The sequence below is a fragment of the Chiroxiphia lanceolata genome, chromosome 24, assembly GCF_009829145.1.
Source record: "Chiroxiphia lanceolata isolate bChiLan1 chromosome 24, bChiLan1.pri, whole genome shotgun sequence".
NCBI lineage: Eukaryota > Metazoa > Chordata > Aves > Passeriformes > Pipridae > Chiroxiphia > Chiroxiphia lanceolata.
The window spans coordinates 1502541-1525849 of NC_045660.1; positions in this window are offsets into that span (position 1 = coordinate 1502541).

A 23309-nucleotide genomic window follows, 5' to 3' on the forward strand; every position below is an offset into this window, starting at 1 on the left:
TGCCCCGAAACTCTGGTCCCGTGCTCTCAACAGGATGTGTGGAGGTAAGGGCATGAGGGTGCATTATTTTACATCTCATCACACCACCAGAAATGTCACCTGACCACCCTCACTGTGGTTATTTATGTTATTCATACCTTTGGTACATCGCTCACTAATGAACAGCATACCGAGAAAAACCCCAAATATCTTAAACAAGGAAATTCATCACAAAGACCCTTCCAAATGACACGTGGTAACTTAGGAAATTAGGCAATTAAGACTTCAGGTCACATACAAAAATAAATCCAAAGAGGACCACGTGAAATGAAGGTATCAAGGACCCCCTCAGGCTCTGAGCAATCACTGCAGCAAATCTCAAAATCACAGGAAATCTTCAATCACCCCTGCAGTGTTTGTGGTTCCAGAAGCTGAGCTGCCATCCCTGGTCAGAGCAAGGTCTGTTCTCCAGAGGTGGCCAGAAGGCTCTGCCATCCAACTGCACTCAAGAGGACACAGCAAGGGAGGAGAAGGACAGGCCTGTTCCACTGGTTGGTTGAACTTCATCAGTTCATCAGTCATGATGGAAACCCAAAAATGAGTTTGCACAAAGACAGAAGTGCTTGGGACACTCGGAAGTCTTTGTGCAACCAGGAATTAGTTGACATGGACAAGTAGCCAAGACCTACAACCTAAGTGGGGCTGGAGGTGAAGGTCAAGCTCCACTGAACCCCTCTGAGCTGTGCAGGGGCTCCTCTGGCACTCAGAGGTGGATCTGACCCCCCTGAGAACGGCTGCTCCTCCCAGAACAGCCCCAGGGACTGGGCAGGACCATTTCAGTTTAGCCAAGAGTTGGCTGAAGTCCTTCCAAACTTAGGTTAGACACTTGTAATGCAAACAGTCCACAGGGAAGATCCCAGCTCTCTTAATACAACTGTTTATTGGGGGTTTTAATCTGTCTATCCTGTAAAAAACATGGCCTTGCATTTTGTGAAGGGTTGAAGGAGTTTTCACAACCACCCTGAGAAACTTACTTTCCACGGGAAGTTATTTTTCCCTGTTCTTTATTTTTTTCCTGCTGTCCTATTTCTCTCTCCCACATTCAGGGTCACAGAAGCAGCTGAAAGAACATGATGAATTTGCTACAGAGATGGTGTGGGGATTCATTCCTGAAAAAACACAATGTGGCAACAGTCTAGGAAAGGAGAATAGAGATTTCTGGGAATGCAGAGAATGGCACTGAAACTCCATAAGACTGAGACCCAGCCCTTGGCATGGGGATGACCTGGACTCCTGACCAAGCAGTCCACACCAGTCCACACCAGTCCACACCAGTCCTGCAAGCCAGGACCCCCAGGGCAAAGGAAAGGACCAAAGGCAGGAGCTGCTGTGCCTTCAGAGCCTCCTGGTCAGAGCAGGGGCTGGGAGGGGAGGGTGGGGAAGGGTCACCTGGGTTTGTATCCATGGCAAGGATGCTGCAGACAGGTTTTCTTTGTGTGTGTGTGTGTGCACAGATGAGGTATTTCATGGATTTGGCTGCTCTGCCTTGGGATGCAATTAAGATCTTTCCCATTTTTTAATGTGAAAAATGAAATCGGGAGGAAGAACCTGCCTTGAGTTAATTTGCTGTTTAAAGTGTTCAGAAACAAAGAGGGAAGCTCAGGTGAGACCTGGTTTTCTCCATCCAGGTGAGTCTCCTAATAAATTGGTAGGTCTGGGATGGATCATAACCCACATCAGGACCCGGATCTGTGTTATGTAAACAATTAGTTATTAGATGGAGAAAAAATCCACTGGGGTTTTCCATGTGTTGAAACCAGGCTGTCCCACACGCAGGACCGGCTGAGCTGGACTCTGAGGGGACTCCCTGGGAACCTCTGCCGTGGATTTCTTTCCAGATCTGAGAAAATCACGGTCAGAATTGGATTATTCCTGCACAAAGTCTGTGTGGATCCCAATTTTCCTGTTCCCTGAGGAGAGCACGGTCCTGTTCCTGCTCTGTGCCTGTGAATACCTCACATGTCACAGTGTGGGGACAGGGGGGCTGTTCTACTCCTCACCTCACAGAGCACAGTGTCCTGCCCTACATTTTCTCTCTGTAAAAATGCAAACTTTCCAAACTGTGATGATTTTAAAAATAATTTCATGTTTAGAACTGCTCCAAGTTCATTCTCCAGCACAGCTTTGTGTCAGGGGTGTGAAATCAGCCAATGGATTATCTTTGGTTATTTTTTTGAGCAGAGAAAGAAATTAAATACTCTGTAGTCCTCTTTTCCTCTAAACCTCTTCTGTCATATGAGGTAAGAAGGACAAATCCAGATGCTTTGTTTTAGTTTAGATAGAAAAGCATTTTCTGCATCTGTGCCAAAGGCAAATCTTGGTCCTCATAGCACTGGGTGATGCTTCACCCATTTGCTGCTACACCAGCTCTTGTGAGCTCAGGACTGGTGTATCGACACTCACCCTGATCATTTTGGAGGATGAAGCTTTCAAAACTTGCCAGGTTTCCCATTAGAACTCCCCTAAACAGCACTACCCACTGTGAAAGAGCTGCAGCCCCTTAGAGACCCCAATGGAGGAAAAAACCAGCAAAGCCTAAATTCAAAATCAAAGCTTTGAGCTCAGGGGGTCTGGAGGAGAAACACAGAGAGGCAGAGCTGCCTGAAAAAGTGTGTTTGAGCTGTCAGGCCCAGATGGTGGCAAATAAAAGGGTCCATTTCTGGGGGAATGTTTCTGATGATTTATTTCTGGATGCAGGGAGACAGGACAGGCACACAGAGCATTTCAAGGGCTGCTGTAAATCAGGTTGTCATTTTTCCTGTCTTCCAAAGAGAATCCCAGAGAGGTTAATTTAAACAGGGAGGTGTCTTTCCCACTCTCTCCATTCCCCCTCTCCCCCTGGCTCTGTGGCAGCAGCTGTGTTAGTGCTTCCCTGCGAGGCAGGAGAACAGCAAAAGCTCCTGCTGGAGCTCAGCCAAGCTCTGTGCTGGGTATCAACAAAGATGGGGAAAATCTTGGAGCTTTAGGTGATGTCCAGATGTTTCTGCATCTGCTTTGGCATCTTTGCCTGGCTTTGTGAGTGCATTCAGACGTGCTCTGAGCTGCTGAGCCCTGCAGATGCCTAAACTTGACCAGATGCTGTGGAGCACCTAAAATACCCCTGGGGGCTCAGGTCTCAGAAATGCCCCAAGCTTAGGGCCTGGGCTCTCAGCTCAGCTCTAATCTACATCCTGATCCAAAGGGAAGGTTTGAACACCACCCACCACGCACGAGCAGCCCCCAAATTCAGCAGGAAGCTCTAAAGCTGCTCTCTGCTCTGAGAGGAGCTGTGTGTGAGAACTTCACCTCCTTCCCAGGGCAAGGTTTGTGGTGTTCTCTGCATACAAACAGAATGTTAAGGGGTTGGAATGGACCTTGAAGATCTCATCCCAACACCCCTGCCATGGGCAGGGACACCTCCCACTAGTCCAGGTTACTCAAGGCTTTATCAAAGCTGGCTTTGAACACTTCCAGGGATGGGGCAGCCACGACCTCCCTGGGCAACCTGTGCCAGTGTGTGACAATCTTGGATTGCAGGTTTGCTGTTTCCCTCAGATACCTGTTCCTGCTCTCCTCACTCCCAGGAGGAAAGGTGGGACACATCCCCTTTTGGTGGAGATTGATGTGCGAGGTTGTGCCAAAACATGGCCAGGACTGTCCTGGCCACTCCTGGGGGCTCTATTAGGTCATTCACCTCATTTTACCCACAACAGAGAACAGAGAGGCCGTGGCAGGCAGAGGAATCAAATCTCCCCCTGCCCAGCTCCTCCCAGGCCATCCCAGGAACCACCAGCCCATCTCCACAAGCTCAGAGGAGCACAGGACAAAATGGACACAGGTGGAGACCCAAATGATGGGCTCAGAGGAAGGGACACCCTGCCTGGCTCCTGCCAGGGCTGTGCCAGCAGAGCTGCAGCCCCAGGGCACAGTTGGGAAAGCCTTGAGATGAGACAAGTGGAGCCTCTGTGGGACTGGGGGGGTGGGACACCCAGGAGTCAGGGCAAGGGCATTTGGGAATTGCACAACACTTCCAATGGGATGTTCAGGGTAGGAACCACAGCTGGGGAAGGGAGGGAGCAGGATGGTTTGGGGAGGAATATATGTGGTCAAACAGAGGGATGAGGAGATGAAAAGGCCCATCCCTGGGTAAACAGTGCTGGTCACTGTTCTCATCCAGCTCTGCCCTGTAGTGCAGCCTGTCCTGTCTTCCATCAAACCTCATTCCTAACTCTTTTCCTGGCTGAGGGACCCTGCTCTGGGTGTCTGGGGGCTGGGTGGGACTGGGCCCAGGGCTTGGGGTGGGATCATTAGCAAAGATCAAGCTGGACTAGACAACAGGTAGTGAAGCTGTTGGGAGCCAGTGGGGTCACTGCAGCTCAGACCACTGGGTTAAAAAAGGGTCCCAGAGGGACTGGGGTGTCCTGGGAGCTGATGGAGAGGGCACTGTGTGCATGTGCTGCTTTGTGAGGGGGCTGGTACCAGCAGCTGGAGTTGCTGCACAAATCAGTGGCACCACCAACCCTTGGGGTTTCTTTGGTACATTGTGCTTTTAGGATGGAAAAACTGCTTGGGTACCTCTGTCCCACCCATTGCAACCAACGACTCTGAGAGAGGGACTTAAAAGTCACTTCCATGGTCATCCAGCCAGGAGATCCCAGACCACAATCTCCAGAAAGCTGGACTGTGCCACCAAAAATGCTGAGTTTCCCCCCTGACTCTGCTTAGCTGTTTAAAAGACTAGCTTGGAATTTTTTCCTTTTATATATATTATTTTACAGTTTCAATTCAGCAGAGAAAGCTCCTAAAATTTTCCTTCAAGGGCTTAAATCTGAGTAATTACAGGCTGCAGTCACACAGTATATGCTGGCTGCTGGAGCTCCCTTCACTGCCAGAAAAGCAGGTCAATTATAAGCAATGAACCCACATTACCAGGAGAAAAAGCTGGTTTGAATTCTGGTCAATTAGTGCTAAAACTGTCTTGGAAGAGAAAGGTAAATTGAGCTAATGGAGCTCTGCAGTGAGACCTGCAAATCAGCACTGAGCCCTGACAGAAAAGGCTTAATCTCTGGTATGGCACAAATTAATGATGTTTTGGCAGAAAATCAACTTCAAACCTGCAGGGTGAAGTTACTGAGGTTCCCCTCTTATCTCTCCTCACCTCCAGCTTTGGGGCTTGAGTGAGAAAACAACCCCACTTTGGGAGGGTGCTGGAGCACAGGATTAACTTGAAGGATGTTCTGACACACTTTCCCAGCCTGAGGGTCAGGACAAAGTGTTGAGAGCTGGGGTGTGTCAGGATTCCCTGGAATCTTGCCATTCCCAGGACTGCCACAGCCAGGGAGGAAGAGGAGGAGGAGGAGGAGCAGGTTCCTCAGGTGCTCCTTGGAGAGGGCTGGCTCTCAAATATCCCAGAGACCTGGAGCTGGGAGCTTTGACTCAAGGTTTTGTTGTTTGGGGTTTTTTTAAATCCTCTTTTAAGTGTAGATATTTGGAAGCGACACAAACTTCAAGGAAAAGGTTTAAAAGAAATCATGAGCTTGAAAACTGTGTTTTCTCCAGCTGGTAAATGTGCACGTCACCTCCCAGAGGCCACATCAGCAGGAAGGGAGAGCCAGGCATCTCTCAGGTTTCCAGCTCTGGATATTCAGGGATTCTGTGACTTTATTTCAAGGCACACAAAGGTGACCTGCCCTGCCAGGGTTTGTTGTCCAAGATCAACCAGTGGGATGCAGCAGCACAGCACAGCCCAGAGGGATGACAGAGAAGGAAAATTGAGTAGGCACTTCCCAGGACATGGAGGAAAAGCAGCAGATGGAAAGCCGAGACTTTACTGTCCCAAAATGTGAACAGAGAGGCCGTGGCAGACAGGGGAATCAAATCTCCCCCTGCCCAGCTCCTCCCAGGCCATCCCAGGAGCCACCAGCCCATCCCAGGCCCATCTCCACAAGCTCAGAGGAGCACAGGACAAAATGGACACAGGTGGGGACCCAAATGATGGGCTCAGAGGAAGGGACACCCTGCCTGGCTCCTGCCAGGGCTGTGCCAGCAGAGCTGCAGCCCCACAGCACAGCTGGGAAAGCCCTGGAGATGAGTCAAGTGGAGCCTCTGTGGGACTGGGGAGGTGGGACACAGGAGTCATCAGCTCCTCATGGAATCCTCAAATGTTTGGGCCTGGAAGGGAACTCAAAGCCTGTCTCATGTCCCATGTCACAGCAGCAGCAGCAGCAGACACATGGAGGTGGCTCTCCAAAGGCCAAGCACTGATGGCAGAGTCACTGGAGAATTATCCTGAATTCCTGACTTGCCCCCGTGTGCCCAGGAAGGGGAACCTCCTTCCCAGGCATGTTGACACAGCAGAGCTGGGCTGGGAAGGGACCTCAGGCCATCATCTGGTCCAACCCTCTGCAGGGCCATCCAGAGCAGGTTGCCCAGGACTTATGTGACCCTGAAGAGCCCCAGGGCTCCCCTGTCCCAGCCCTTACTGGCACTGGGAAAGTCTGACCATCACAAAGGGCCCTTCAAGGACGTGGCCCCATCCCTGCATTGGGATTTTCATCCCACTTTGGTCACTGTGGGAGTGTGGCCATGCCCTCACACACCTTCATCCCTGCACTGCTGGAGCCAGGAGAGGCTGGTGGGGGCCAGACTGAGGGAAGCAAGAGGTACACGTTGGCTCCACCATGTCCCAAGGCTGCCCCCAGACCTGCACAGTGGCTCAAGGTCCCAGCAAGTGCCCACGGGCAGGAGTGTGGTCGGTGCCCACGGGAGCAGCACATCCCACCTCTGCCTCCCTTCAAGGCCCAGCTCCATTCCCTGCCCCACACAGGATGGGACCCAGCCATGGACACCCTCAGCAAATGGGAAATGTTCATACCCAGGGGATCAGAGGTGGATGAGGGGACACTGAAGGGAGGGGGTTCTGCCCTCGGCCCCCTCAGGTGAGACCCCCCTGCAGAGCTGCCCCAGCCCTGGGAACAGCATGGGAAGGACATGGAGCTGCTGGAGAGAGTCCAGAGGAGGTACCAAGAGGATCAGAGAGATGGAGCAGCTCTGCTGGGAGGAAAGGGTGGGAGAACTGGGATTGTTCAGCCTGGAGAAGTTTCTAGGATGACCCAATTACAGCCTTCCAGGACCTGATGGGAGCCTGCAAGAAAGATAAGGAGAGACTTTGGGCAAGGCCTTGGAGTGACAGGACAAGGGGAATGGCTTCCCACTGCCAGAGGGCAGGGTTAGATGGGACAGTGGGAAGAAATCCTTCCCTGTGAGGGTGGGGAGGCCCTGGCACAGGTTGCCCAGAGAAGCTGTGGCTGCCCCATCCCTGGAAGTGTCCAAGGCCAGGTTGGACAGGGCTTGGAGCAACCTGGGCTGGTGGGAGGTGTCCCTGCCTTTGGCAGGGGGTGGGAATGAGATGACCCTGAGGTTTCCTTACATTCCAAACCACTCCATGACCATGTGGCTCTGTGACCATGAACTGGCCCCACAGAAGCCATGGACAGGTCACTGCAGCTCATGGATTTACGTAAAGCTGATTAAGAAAGAAAGGAATCAAGGAGTAAAGCTCTGCCTGCACACAAAGGGCCAACACAGAGCACCCATTTGGCTAGAAAAGACTCATCCCATCTCCCTTCTCCCTGGATTTTGCTTGGTTTAACCCCAGCACAGAGTGGGGATTGTGAGAGCCCGGGAACACTCTGAGGTTGCTGGCAGCCACTTTTATTGGCCTGCTCCCTCCTCCAGCTTTTCTTACAGATCTCAGGAGCAAAGCAACTGCAGCTCAGACACACAGCCATCCCTGAACCCCACACGGGGCTGTTTACAGACAAACCCTACAAAAACACTCCCATGGCTACAAGACTTGACATCTTTTTTTTTTTCCTTCTGTGACCTTAAACAGCACCAGCACTTCAGAAGTGCCTCAGGTGACCCCGGGTTTATCTCAGCACTCCCTAATCTCCTGGCTGGAGCTGCAGGACCTCCCAAGGATCTCCCAGCTCCGCAGGCACCTCCCCCAGCCCCAGGCAGCAGCACTTCAAAGGCAGGTGCAAATCAGAGCAGAACAGTGACACAAAGGGGGGGAAAAAAGCCTCCTCACCAGGCAGTGTTTGACTTGCACATGTAGGACTGTTTCTGAAGCAGCCTCTCTTTTTTCTCCATCTCACAGAACAGATCCGTGTCTAGTTTTATTAATAATAGACGTGGCTGTCTCTTTTTTAAATGTTATGAAAAATCCACTCAAAGATTTTCCTTGGCAATGAATTCCAGGGCTTAATTATGCACTGTGTTAACAGGCTCAGTGTTTTTAAATGTAAGATCTATCTGTTGGAGGCCACGTGCTCTTGCACTTCCCAAGCAGATTAAATAACAAGCCCAGTGTATCTTTTGTACCTTTGCAGTGTGTCTTTGGTATTGATCGAGGTGTATTGGATTCATTGTCATTGTGATGCATCTTCAAAGTGAGTCACCCCTTGGAAATGCTGCACTGATTTACAGAAATCCTTCACATCCATCTCAATTAATGCCAGCAAACCCAAAACCAGCTGTTGCTCCCCACTCATCTCAGTAACGTTTCCTGCAGAGTTTTGGGGGGGAAAAAATCGAGTTTATGCACTGACATTTCAAACAAACCCCTTCCACTGTTGTTGTGCTGCCCCAACCAGCAAATGACAAAATGCTTCCAGCACAACATTGTCACCCCAGGTCTGCCCATGTCCAACTTCCAGACAAGATTTCCCTGTCATGGGAGCTGAAGAAAACACTTGCAGTGGGTTTTACACTGTCAAAGGACAGTCACAGGGAGAGGTTTCCTGGCAGCCTCTCCCCCATGATGTGACACCCATGTTTTCCCATCAGCTTGCCCAGAGAAGCTGTGGTTGCCCCTGGATCCCTGGAAGTGTCCAAGGCCAGGTTGGGTGGGGCTTGGGGCCACCTGGGCGAGTGGAAGGTGTCCCTGCCCATGGCAGGGGTGGCACTGGACGAGCTTTAAGGTCCCTCACAACCCAAAAAATTCTGTGATTCCCCCTCCCCACGATACAACAACCAGATCTAATACTGATGAATCACAGAATCCTTGAGGTTGGAAAAGCCCTCCCAGCCCATGGATCCCCCCTGTGCCCGATGCCCACCTTGTCCCCCAGCCCAGAGCACTGAGTGCCACATCCAGGCCTTCCTGGGACACCTCCAGGGCTGGGGACTCCAAACCTCCCTGGGCAGCCCCTTCCAAGGCCTGACCACCCTTTCCATGGAGAAATTCCTGCTGATGTCCAACCTGACCCTCCCCTGGCACAGCTGGAGGCCGTTCCCTCTCCTCCTGTCCCTTGTTCCCTGGGAGCAGAGCCCGACCCCCCCCGGCTCCCCCCTCCTGTCAGGGGGTTGCAGAGCCAGAAGGTCCCCCCTGAGCCTCCTTTTCTCCAGGTTGAGCCCCCCCAGCTCCCTCAGCTGCTCCTGCTGCTCCAGACCCTTCCCCAGCTCTCTTCCCTTCCCTGGGCACGCTCCAGCCCCTCAATGTCCTTTCTGAACTGAGGGGCCCTGAAGATTAAACATGTCACAGATTGCAGATTCACGCTTTTAAATGCCACCTGTTGACTTCCCCTGTCCATGCCCAGGTCCACAGGAGCCTCCTGCTTTAAATATTCACACTAGAGAGACTGTATTTCCTTTTTTGTACCCAGAATATACATGGAAATGAACCTCCCCCCTCACTGCTGGGAGATGCTGTTTACTCACCTCCTTAATTTTGCTTCTGTGGTATAATGATAAAAATAATAAGAGAAGAAGTAAGAAAACAACCCAGGAAAAAAAAAAGGATATTTTGTTTGTCTGCATCAACATAAAATGGTAAACATTGCTGTTAAAACTTGGGTATCTTTTTGAGTTTAAAAGTTATATCATCTTCCAGATTAAATGGTCATATGGGTTTAAAGCAAATCCAAAACATTAAAAATGCTAAGTAGCTCCTTGTCTGGGAGAAGATGTACTTTTTCCTATAAGCACCATTAGAATCAAGAATAATCAAACAATATTATAATTGCTTCTATGGCTACAGAATCGAGCACAAGTCTGAACTGTAACTCAAAATAACAACGTGTTCTTGAGATATGTCTTGTTAAAAGGAAAACATTTCAGGAGCTGAGAGCTCCCATGTTACATCACCTCCTTTCCCACTTCAGGAATTTCACCGTGTGACCCCATGTTGGTTTAACACACACTTGAAGGGTCACATGGAGGCAAATCCATCCCTTGCACTTCTCATTACGCTGTTTAAATTTACTGAAGAGGATTCAATATCATTTCAAAGGTTTGGTGCTTTGTTTCTCCAAGACTTAAATATTGAAATGCATTAAAAATGCCAGTCCTGGGCCTCCAACAGCTCCAATGTCCCCAGTCCCTCATCAGTCCTCCTTGAAAGCCCATCTAGGCTTGGGTTTGAAAGCTGATGGGTTTGACAACCCAGCTGGGTTATCAAACAACCCATCTGGGGTTTGGAACTAGATGGTCTTTAGGGTTTCCAGCTCCTGGGAGGTTGAAACTAGATGGACTTAGGGGTTTCCAACTCATGGGAAACTCTGTGAGTTCCAACCCCTGTGAATCTCAACCCTTGGGGTTTGGAACTAGATGATCTTTAGGGTTTCCAGCTCCTGGGAGGTTGGAATTAGATGGACTTTGGGGGTTCCAACTCATGGGAAACCCTGTGATTTCCAACCCCTATGAGTCCCAACCCCTCATAGGAAATCCTACGAGTCCCGACCCCTGGGGTTTGGAACTAGATGATCTTTAGGGTTTCCAGCTCATGGGAGGTTGGAACTAGATGGTCTTTAAGGTCCCTTCAACCCAAACCATTCTATGCTTCTATGATATGAAGCATAAATTCATAAGGAAACCTTTCTCCTCCGAGCCTGACAATCTATAGATGTCCCCCTGCATATTTTAATTATTTCTTTCCTAAAATCTTCAAAGAATAATGGAGCCCTTGAACAAGAGCAAATTGTTCTGGTACAAAATCCACAGATAGACAGAGAATTGTCTCGTTCAAATGCACATGGAAACGCTTTGCAGAACATCCTTGAAAGAAATCCAAGAGAGAAACAATATATCACAAAGCACAATGTATTCCTGAGCATGCTGGGGATAAAGGGCAATTGCTGGGCTGTTGTTAGTTTTTCAAATACATGCCAGTGTATTTAAGTGATTATGGATGAAAGACAATAAAATATGAAGAATGACATTTGAAAAAGAAGCCTGCCTTTGTCTGCTGGCTCTGTTTGGGGATTCTTTGGATAGGATTGCTTTTGTTCTTTTGGGATATATATCTTATGGAGCATAACAACACTTTGCTAACAAATAAATGCTTCAGCCTGAATCTGCTGAATGGATTTCATTTGAAAACTGAAAATGGAGCCTGTGAACAGCCCAGTGTCAACCTAGAAAAACCTGAGGGAGTTGCAGGTGCAATTCCTCCCTGGGAGGGTGGGGAGGCCCTGGCACAGGTTGCCCAGAGAAGCTGTGGCTGCCCCTGGATCCCTGGAAGTGTCCAAGGCCATGTTCCAGAGATGGACTATCCCAACCTGGGCTAGTGGAAGGTGTCTCTGTCCTTGACAGGGGGTGGGACAAGATGATTTTAAGGTCCCTCCCAACCCAAACCATCCATGAACAAGGCAGGGTAAAGGTTTCACCCCAAACCCACACACAAATGTACAACTGAAGCTCTGGGTTTGTTCTGTTCCTTGGTGAATCTCCTCAGGAAAACAGAGATCTGGTCTTTTCTGGATGAGACTTGAAGGCACTTCACTGGCTGAGGGCCAAGAGCTCTGTGAATGCAAATGCTAACATGTATTTTGGGATTACTCAGTTTAACTGCTAAGACAAGTTGCCATAATATCATTAGGGTTGTGCTGTAAAACGAAAGCAGAACCTTTCCTTACCCAAAAGGTGGAATTTGGGATTTCAGAGATGTCCAACATGAAGTCCAGGCAGGACATGCAGCCAGAAAGATCTCACACACGATCTGATCAGTTTTGAGGAACATAATCCCTTGGAACCTTCCTGAGTTAATGCTCATTTTAACTTGAAAACCTCTGGGACAACTTTGCACAACAGCTTCCCAAGCAGCTCAGTACAGTGTGGAGGGGCATCTTGGGAAAGGACCTAAAAATAGGCCCTCTGGTTACCACAGCAAAGCACCCAAACATGCCCAGAAATATTTTAGTGCAAACAGAACCTGGATTTCACCTTTTTCTGCCCCATCTCCCAGGTCCATGACCTGCCAGGGTATGTTACAGGTACACAAAACTAAAATTCAATGTTTTTTCTCCTCACTGGGCTCCATCCACCCCTTACACCCACTTTGAACCTTGTTTCCTTGCAGCTGCCTGGGGTTTCAATTCACTCAAACAGGACTTTTTGTAGCTCTGAATGAAAAAACCAACATCAACAGCTTTCTAATTTTGGCTCTGTGAACAGACCTCAGACCTGGGCACTCCCCAGGAGCCCCGGAGAAGGGACATTAAGAGCTGCCCTCCCTTTTTCACAAACCTCCTCAGCCCTGGGAGCTCGGGAAGCTTTGCAAACACCAAAGAAGGTTCTGGATTGCCCTGTGCCGAGGTCATTGCTGCTTCAGAGCCAGACCAGCAGCCAGGGAGCCATTTCTGAGGGGTGCCACAAGAGTGCTGAGTCTGGCTGGACCAGATTTTACCAGAAGAGCAATTCAGCATCTTCAGCTCCATCTCAGACACGTGACATGTACATTTTGGAACAATTTCTGCTGCTCCACGGGTAAATTCTGCTCTCTCTGAAGGACCAACCTCAGCCAAGCTGCAGAACTGTCTCTTCTGCATCTTGAGCAGGACTTTGCACTTCTGAGGGATGAGCAGGAAGGACCCAGCTCCAGAAGCCAAGGCCCAAAAGCCTTGTTTTGGAAACACTGTCCTCTCCAGCTCATGCCAAGCACAAATAATTGAAATCAAGATGACTCCAGGTGAGAATTGATTCAGGTTTTGCAGATCCTGGAGCCAAGGGGTGAAGGAGCAAGGCTGGAGATTGATGGGAGGCACAACCTCCTGCAGACAGTTCTTCAGACAGAGCCCAGAGAATCACAGAATCACTGAGGTTGGAAAAAGTCAAGTCCAACCATCAACCCAGCACCACCACCTTGTTCAGCACTAAACCATGTCCCCAAGTGCCACGTCCATGTGAGGGCAGGGTTTAGTGGGAGGTGGAGGTCAGAGCAGAGCTGAAGGGCAGAGCTGCACACATCAAGTTGATTGAGATCCTGGACCACCACCCAAATCCCTGCTGCAAGATGTGTTACATCCACCTATTTATTTTTATTAGAGGGGTTTCCAGTGAGAACTGAGTGATGATCCCTAATGCCACAGCCCTACAGAGTCCAAGTCACAGGAGCTGCCAACCTGCTCTTAAAAATGTGTGTTCTGGGCAAAACTCTGCAGGAAGGTTCATGGGAGAGATTCAGCAGGATGAAGCACCAAACAACAATCCAAAATGCTACAAAATCTTACCCCAGAAACTGCTACAAGAAAATTTTCGGTACTTACTCACTGAGCCTTCACACAGAATTAACACCAGGCCAGGAAAAACACGGCCTTATCCCGGTAAGAAATCATCCCATGTTTTCATGTGCCACCTGCACACACTGAGCAAATCTACAAGGCCCTAAATATAAACAGACAGCCCTTTCCTGGCTGTTAAAATGAACAACCTCAGCTTGTTCTCTGAGCAAGCCAAAATTACAGCTGCTTGGAGATCAGACACGTTTTGGGGCGGGACACTTTCTGTCCCGTCCCCCTTTCTTTTTACAGTGTTTGTAGTTTTATGAATAAGGCATTGATTGTGCCCAAACCCCAAAGATATCCACCTTGGAGGGAGAGCTAAAATTAGTGTGAAGTATATTCCTGAAGCTGTCAGGAGGAAAGACAGCTCATGTGGGATGCTGGGGATCCGGTAGGCAAAACAGCATTCCCAAAAAGGCCAGTCCTGTGCTGCAGCCCTGGCTGGAGAGCCCAGGGCTTTGCACACACCCCACATACCCACTTTTATGTGCAGAAAACTTGGTTATTCCTGGAAAGCCAGGCAGAGTTGAGCTGTGCCAGCACACACACACCTGAGCAGGCAGTGTCTGGGAGCAGAGGAAGATCCGAGGTGCCACCATGTGAGAAAGGACTGTCTTAAATTTCCATTCCAGAAGACCCCAAGTCATTTTAAAGGCAATAAATATGCAGCTGACATCCCTTTTCATAGAGTAATAGGCAGGTCTGGGTAGAGCATGACACTTATACCAGCACAGGATCAGGGGAAAAGAAATGTCTTCATTCCAAAGGATGTCAGGGAGTACCTGGACAGAGTGGCCTGGCTTCTGATCCCAGAGGGGTGGGTCAGTCACCTGGCATGGAAAATTCCAGAGCAACTGGATAAGGAAAGCAGAACCTCCCTGACTGCCCTGTCTGGAGTGAACTCAGCTGTGTGAATGTGAGTGCAGGTCTGGAGCAGAGCAGGCTGAGGGCAGAGCTCAGCGGGGGCTGCAGCTCCTCCCCAGGGGCAGCTCTGATCTCTGCTCTGGGGGAGCAGGGACAGCAGCCAGGGAACGGCTGGAGCTGTGTCAGGGCAGGCTCAGGTTGGATCTCAGGAAAAGGTTCTTCCCCCAGAGGCTGGTTGGGCACTGCCCAGGCTCCCCAGGGCAGTGGGCACAGCCCCGAGGCTGCCAGAGCTCCAGGAGGGTTTGGACAATGCTCTGAGGGCCAGGGTGGGATTGTTGGGGTGTCTGTGCAGGGCCAGGGGTTGGATGGATGATCCTTGTGGGTTCACTACAATTCAGGACATTCCATGATTCTGTTCTATGACTCTCTATATGTCCATACCTTAGCAGGTATCTCCAGACATCCTGAGCACCCCTCAGCGCCCCGGCAGCGCTCGCAGAGGCAGCACATGTCACACACCTCCCTCCTTCCCCTTCCCAGCCTTTGCTTACATTTCCTCTGGTCTGCTCTGATTCCAAGGTTTAATAAAATTTAATCCCAGTATGTCTTGAATTAATTAATTAGATCTCGTTCCAAGCCACGGTGCCAATTCCTGCAATTCCCCTGGTCCTCAGGCAGAGTCAGGGATCTGCTGCCTCCAGGAGCAGCCAAGGACCAACCCTGGAGTGTGAGCCCAGTCACCACACTGCAAAGGGGATTATTCCAAAGCATTTTGATTTTTCTTGTCCGTGATTTCCCCACTAGAACAACTTCTCTGTGTTTAAACAGCGATATCATGACATCAGCCCCACTCACAGCCCTCAGCAGCAGAGTGGGAGCCCAGATCTGCTAATTCAGTCTTTATTCATCAAAATTCATGAGCTGGGATCAGTGAGCTACCTGGGACCGTCCCAATCCATGTGCTCCAGCTACAGCTCATTTGCCCCCTCCCTGTGCTCTGAGCTTGTTTCCCTCTTCAAATCCTCCTCACTGAAGGATTTTTTTTATTCCCTGTTGCAACAGAAATCATAAAACTAAATTTTTTTCTTTTTCCACTGGGAACAAGCTGTGGGAATTCAGGAGAAATGGGGCTATTTTAACAGGACAAAAGCTTTATTCCCTGTGCTGATCCCCCCTGAGAGATGATTTCCACCAAACATGACATGTCAGCGGGTGCTCTGCGGAGCATCCTCACGGTGCTGCAGCTCCACGGCCCTCCCAACATTTTGAGCTGTCTCTGCTCATCTTGTCCCCTGCCACAGCTGAGAGAGGAGCAATCCCAGGTGCTCAGTGGCCTCAGTGACAAGCAGAGCATAAATGAACCGACATGGACCACAGAACAGGAGATATTTCCCTCTGCATCACTGTCTGCTTTGCACCATCTCCATGCAGTGTAATTAATTCTGATCTCAGAAGAGTCTCATCGGTTCTGTCTGCTGCCAGCGTGCTGGGCAGGGCCCCTGATGAAGTGCAGTTGTTTACAAACACGTTAAAGCGTATTTAAACCCATTGTATCTCACTCCAGCTGCCCAAGGACTTTTTACTCAGCTCCTGGACTCGGCCCAAAACTGGAAATGACAGATTGCCAAAAAGGACAGAGACGAGGGGTGGAGGGAGGGGAGGAGGGAGGGATGTGAAGTGGCTAGACAACACAGCACATGAATATATTATCCTGCTGCCTCTGGGAACCGAGGTCAAAGCTGGACCAGGCTGAAGAAACACGTTGCAAGAAACGCTTGTGAAATGAAAGGTCAGGGAGATAATAAGCTCTAAGTGCATCCAAGCAAGTGTTTGCTGGTGGAGGCAGCTCGGAGTCACACTGACTGTGGTTCCCTGTGGTTCCCTGTAATTCTCTGCTGCTCCCAGGGAGCACAACTGTCCCCTCAATTTCCTCTCACCGAGGTGACAAAAACCAGGGAACAGTGGCCCTGCTCCCCAGGACACTGGGCTGTGCCCCACCACCCTCGTGTTCTTTCCAGGCCAACAGCTTCTCCCCCAGAAAAAACTGGGTCTTCTGTAGGTGCAGCACCACCACCTCCCCCAGCCTGACCCATTCCCAGAGCTCTCCTGGTCTTTCCCTGCTGTGCTGCCCATCCAAGGCCACCGTGTTTGACTCGGAAAACAACCCCTGGCCGTGTGTCTTCAACCTGCAACCTGCTCCTGTGGGATGTGCATCCCTGTGGAAAAGCTGCACACTCCAAAGCAGGGAGAAAACTATCCCATTTTCCGCTTAAAGCCTGTGCTCATCTGTCTCACCTCAGCCAAGTGTCCTTAAAATCCCCCCTCCACATCAGCATCAGAGCCTGGATTGAGCTTCTACAACAAGCTGGTGGCCAATGTCCCTGCCCAGGAACACAACACCTTCTTCTGGAGGGTTCTCCAAGAGCTCCATGAACAGTACTTTATTTCCACAAACTTCCCCAAAGTTGGACAGGCAGCAACCCAAAGGAAGGCAAGACTTCCTCAGGAGATGAAGCGACTTCATGAAGGTGGAAAGGGGAAAAGGCAGAGCTGTGAGGGACAGGGGGAGCTGGAAGTGAGGGTGGGATTTGGGAACCTGCTGGTCATGTTGCTCAGCAGCACCTTCTGGTTCTAAGTATTTTATGTTAAGCAGCTGCTGGATAAAGAGCCAGAAAGAAAGATGTGACCTCCACCTGCACCCACAGTACCTGCTCCAGAAAATCCCTAAAAATACCTGCACAGGAGCACCTACAGACCAAACCAGAGCACACTGGAAGCAGAAATAAAATGAAAAACTAAGATTGGATCTGTTCTTAACTCTCAAAACATCTTTTAAATGCTCAGTCACTACATCTGCTCCAGGAACTGCAAACCCCTGGGGCCGTGTCACCTCAGAGGGGCACAAAACCCAGGAGAGCCCCGTGGAAAGCAAACCTCCAGTACAGCACCAGGGAGCACAGAGCCCCATGGAAAGCAAACCTCCAGCACAGCACAGGCAGCACAGGCACAGGCTGCAGCCACAAAGCCCTGGGGCCATGGGTTCTGTGGTCCCACACACTTCCCAAACCACTGGAGACTCTTACCTGTGGAGAAGCTGCTACAGGTTCATCCTCTGACTCTTGGAGGAGACTCAGGTGTTCATCTGGTGACCTGGGAAAGGGAGCCTGGGGGAGAGAACAAGAGACCTGAATGTAAAGGGGCAGATTTAAATGTGTCATTATACCCCAGAGACAGTCACATCCCCTCCAAAAATATCTCCTGGATATTTTCTACTTGCTCCCATCAAGACTTTGGGGTTTTTCCTTGCTCTTCCTTTCCCTCCTTATCTCCAATCCTTCCTATCCTCATTTTGGGCACTTTTCTCTGTGCTGTCCTCTTCTCACGTGCAATCTGGACTTGAGAGCAAATGATGTGTGAAGAATATAATTGAAAAGAATTTTCTTTATATGTGAAATAATTCACTTCCAGACATTCAAAGATAAGGCACAGGAGAGTGGCTGCTGACGGGCTTTGTGGTTCTCTGAAAATCAGACCCCGAATGCAAACTGTTCCTGGAGAGCAGTGTCCAGAAAACACCAAAACACTCCTTGCTATCTTATTCCCCACATGTAAAACTCCAAGGCAGTGAACAGAGAGGCAGCTCCCGGGTGCTCAGTGACAAAACAGAGCCCCACGTACCTGCCACCTTCCAGAGGGAAACGAGAGGCATCTGTGCCTCCTCCTGGCACTGCTGCCGTGTGTCTGTGTGTGTGTGTGTGTGTGTGTGTGTGTCTGTGTCTGTGTGTCTGTGTGTGTCTGTGTGTGTCTGTGTGTGTGTGTGTGTGTGTGTGTGTGTGTGTCTGTGTGTGTCTGTGTGTGTCTGTGTGTCTGTGTCTGTCTGTCTGTGTGTCTGTGTGTGTGTGTGTGTCTGTGTGTCTGTGTGTCTGTGTCTGTGTGTCTCTGTGTGTCTCTGTGTGTGTCTCTGTGTGTGTCTGTGTGTCGGTGTGTGTGTGTCTGTGTGTGTCTGTCTGTGTGTCTGTGTCTGTGTGTCTGTCTGTGTGTGTGTGTGTCTGTGTGTGTCTGTGTGTGTGTCTGTGTCTGTGTGTGTCTGTGTCTGTGTGTGTCTGTGTGTCTGTGTGTCTATCTGTGTGTGACTGTGTGTCTGTGTGTCTGTGTGTGTGTCTGTGTGTGTCTGTGTGTGTGTGTCTGTGTGTGTGTCTGTGTGTGTCTGTGTGTCTGTGTGTCTGTGTGTCTGTGTGTCTGTGTGTCTGTGTCTGTGTGTCTGTGTGTGTGTGTGTGTGTCTGTGTGTGTCTCTGTGTGTGTCTGTGTGTCTGTGTGTCTGTGTCTGTGTGTCTGTGTGTGTGTCTGTATGTCTGTGTGTCTGTGTGTCTATCTGTGTGTGACTGTGTGTCTGTGTGTCTGTGTGCTCCTCTGTGTGTGTGTGTCTGTGTGTGTCTGTGTGTGTGTCTGTCTGTCTGTGTGTCTGTCTGTGTGTCTGTCTGTGTGTCTGTGTGTGTGTGTCTGTGTGTGTGTCTGTCTGTCTGTGTGTCTGTCTGTGTGTGTCTGTGTGTGTCTGTCTGTCTGTGTGTCTGTCTGTCTGTGTGTCTGTCTGTGTGTCTCTGTGTGTGTCTGTCTGTCTGTGCGTCTCTGTGTCTCTGTGTGTGTCTGTGTGTCTGTGTCTGTGTCTGTGTGTGTATGTGTGTGTGCAAATCAGCCAGGCTTAGGCTGATCCACAAAGATCCCACTCCAGGTTATTTCTATGGAATCCTCAGTCCATGTTTGTGCTGTTTTCTTTTCTTCTTTCCCTTTTATTTCCGATGAGCAGCCGCGTGCAGTGAGGGGACCCAAATCACCTCCATCTGTCTCCATCTCTTCTCCCTCTTGGTTGTCACCACCCAACATTATGAAGTGCTGAGGCCCTGGCCCAGGTTGTCCAGAGAAGCTGTGGCTGCCCCTGGATCCCTGGAAGTGTCCAAGGCCAGGTTGGATGGGACTTGGAGCAACCTGGGCTGGTGGAAGGTGTCCCTGCCCATAGGAAGGAGGTGGAAGGAGATGGTCTTTAAGGACCCTTCCAACCCAAACCATTCTGTGTTTCTATGACCCCCTTTCTTGCCTTCCCTCCCTAAAAAGTGCAGGAATTACACAGTCAAATTGATGGAGAAAATGAGGAATGAGAGTTCCCCTGGATGGCAGAGGATGAGGAAGGGGCTTTATCCCAAGGAGGGTCCCATCCTCTCGTGTATCTTCAGTCAGGAGCTACAGCCCTACAGGGATGGATGCCCTGCTCAGCCTGGGCAGGGGGCTGGGGAACAATTCAAGGGGAACAGAGTGATGGTGCCCACAGTGAGCCCCTTACAGCTGTCCCTTGGTCCCTTGGCTGCCAACACACCCAGTGCTGTCCCAGGGATCCCACGACATTTGCTGGACATCATGAATGTGCTGCAGGGCCCAGCAGTGTGAGCTGAGATCCCCCATCAGCCCCAGACTGGGTGATTATAAAATCATGGAATGGTCTGTCTGGGAATGGACGTTAAAGCTCATCTTGTTTCACCTCCTGCCATGGACAGGGACACCTTCCACTAGACCAGGTTGTTCAGAGCTCCATCCAACCTGGCCTTCCTGACCCTCCTCCCAAAGAGCAGCTGGAATTAGGGGATGCAACTACTGCACTTGGGTGATGTTTTGCTTTACTGCTTCCTTCTCCTAGTCACTCCACTCCCCATGATATAAACCCCCTGATTGCTCAGGGGAGCCAACCCTCACCCTAATCTGGGCTTTGTTGGCCCAAATTTGGGAGTGCACATACTGCCTGTGCTGCCACAGGTCGTAACACAGAACAATGTCACTGGTTCAGCTGCTGGACTGAGATCCCTGGTCACAGGATCCCAGAATATGCTGAGTTGGAGGGATCCCTAAGGATCATGGAGTCCAACCCTGAGCCCTGCACAGGCCCAGCCCCAAGAGTCACCCCCTGTGCCCCAGAGGAGCAGCCAAACCCTCCTGCAGCTCTGGCAGCCTTGGGGCTGTGCCCACTGCCCTGGGGAGCCTGGGCAGTGCCCAACCAGCCTCTGGGGGAAGAACCTTTGCCTGAGATCCAACCTGAGCCTGCCCTGACACAGCTCCAGCCATTCCCTGGCTGCTGTCCCTGCTCCCCCAGAGCAGAGCTCAGTCCCTGCCCCTCCTCTGCCCCTGCCCAGGAATTGGAACTGCACTGAGGTCTCCCATCAGTCTCCTCTGCTCCAGCTGAACACACCAAGTGCCCTCAGTGTCCTCCCATAGTTTCAAATCCAGGCCCTTCCCCATCTCTTTGCCCTCCTTTGGACACTCTCCAATGGCTCAATCCCTTCCCTCCATTGTGTCCCCCCAAACTGCCCCAATGTTGAGGTGAGGCTGCCCCAGGGCAGAGCAGAGCGGGACAATCCCCCCCTGATGCCCCAGGACAGGGTTGGCCCTCCTGGCTGCCAGGGCACTGCTGACTCAGGGACAACTGGCACCCACCAGGATCCCCAGGGCCCTTTCCCAGTCCTGCTCCATGCCCCTGGTTCCTGAGCAGTGAATCCCGTGTCCCTGAGCTCAGGTGCAGGATCCTGCCAGCCCTGCCCAGGGAATCAGCACATGGAAAATCTGGCTCCAGCACAGTGTTGCTCTATTTTACTTTCTTTACTGCTTGAAAAACATTTGGTGGTTGTTGGAGAAAGCCGGGCCAGACGAATACATTACAGCCCTCCAGAAATAGCACTCCCTGCCCTGCAGGGCTCTGCAGCTCAAGAGCTCCCTTTCAGTTCAGCCTGGCCCTGGCCATGGAGCAGCAAACAGGAAGGCAAAGCAGGGCTGTGGAGCCTCCAGCTTGGGATGAATCACTGCAGGAAGGTTCCATGGCTTTGAAGGCAGGTGAACAAAGCGTGAGTGGGTTTGATTTCCTCTCCCTCCCTGCCAGCTCCCGGGTGTCTCGTGCAAAGTGTTTAATGAGCTAATTTGTACCTTGGAGAAGGAGCTGCACGTCACAGCTCACTGGAGCACTTGGCCTGGCCAACAGGGCTGTCTGTGAGGACAAACTTCCCAGGAGCTGTGCTGTGCCAGCACACCACACTCACTGCCTTCAGGGAAGGTCAGTCTGCAGGACCAGCACAGGCTTTTCCCTGGAAGCCACCACTTGGAGCAAAATATGGCAGTTTCTGGTGATACAGACCATCCTTAGTCCCTAAAATAAATAGAATTTATAGTTTGAGTTGGATTCAGGCTGGTGACTATAGAATAATTCAACCATAGATGGTTTGGGTTGGGAGGGAACTCAAAGATCATCTCATTCCAGCCCCTGCCATGGGCAGGGACACCTTCCACTAGCCCAGGTTGCTCCAAACCCCGTCCAACCTGGCCTTGGACACTTCCAGGGATTCAGGGGCGACCACAGATTCTCTGGGCAACCTGTGCCAGGGCCTCCCCACCCTCACAGCCAACAATTCCTTCCCAATCTCTGATCTCTCCCTGCCCTCTGGCAGTGGGAAGCCATTCCCTGGGTCCTGTCCCTCCATCTCTTGTCCCCAGTCCCTCTCCAGCTCTCCTGGAGCCCCTTTAGGCCCTGCAAGGGGCTCTCAGCTCTCCCTGGAGCCTTCTCCTCTCCAGGGGAACCCCCCCAGCTCTCCCAGCCTGGCTCCAGAGCAGAGGGGCTCCAGCCCTGGAGCATCTCCGGGGCCTCCTCTGGACTCTCTCCAGCAGCTCCACGTCCCTGTGCTGTTGTTCCCAGGGCTGGGGCAGCTCTGCAGGGGGGTCTCATCTGAGGAGGCAGAGGGCAGAATCCCCTCCTCCCTGCTGCCCACGTTGTGGGATCAGCCCAGGACATGGGGAGCTGTTCCTCTCTTGCTTCCTCTTTTCACTGCTAGGAAACACCTTTTGTTTTTTGGAAAATTCTGTTGAGTGTCCCCATCACTCAGAGACAAAGAGGAAAACATGGAATATTGGCATAAGCCTGGGACAGGAGCCCAGTGCCGTGGCCCAGGTGTCCTAAGGGCCTCACCCAAAGTGTGTAGCTACAGGTAAGGCCTTCCTGGGGCTAATCAGGGCTCTTTCCTGCTGACATCCTGCTCTCTGATTGCTGCTACAGCATCACTTTGGGTCATGTTGGGTCAGAGGCTGCTGAGGTCATAATCTTCCTCCATGACTTGTGACTTACTGGCACCTGGTGACACCAGTGGCTTTACTGGCACCATTATTTAACTTTATTCTGGGGACACCAAACCCAGCAGTTACATTCACCCTTTTCCCACACTGTTTCAAACCCCAGGACAGCACAGAGCCCCATGAAAATCTCTTTTCCCACAAAGACTCTTTTCATATAATTAATCCAGACATTTTACCTATCATTCTTGATTTGGGGCTTTATTTTTTCAGAGGGGTGAAGAGCCTGGAGGCAGCTGTTTGCAACAAAAAGTAGGTGCTTTGCAAACCTGCCAAGCCCAGTCCCAGCTATATTAAACCTGGGGTGGTTGTTATAGCAACAAGTGCACATGTGTCTGGGTGTGCAGAGAAAACAGACCCGAGCCCAAGTTGTCACGGGCAACACGAGGCATCTTCCCAGTCACACCAAGCTCCCTGTCTTGTCTGGTGCCATCCAAAGGCAGCAGGGACTGGGAATTATCCCTCTCTCCCGGTGCTGGTGCCAGTTGCTGGCTGGGAGCTCAGCGCCGTCTCGCAGCTGATTCAGCTCCTGGAGAAGAAGGTGATTTTCTTTCCCCTGTTTGCTTCCTCCTGCCTCGCAGGCTGCCACAGCACCTTCACCCAGCTGGGGAAGACAAGCTCATGGCTCCTTCCCAAACAGATGGCTGCAAGGAAGGTCCAAAAATAATCCTGCGAGTTTGGAGCCCGCCTGGCTGATTGGCAGAACCTCC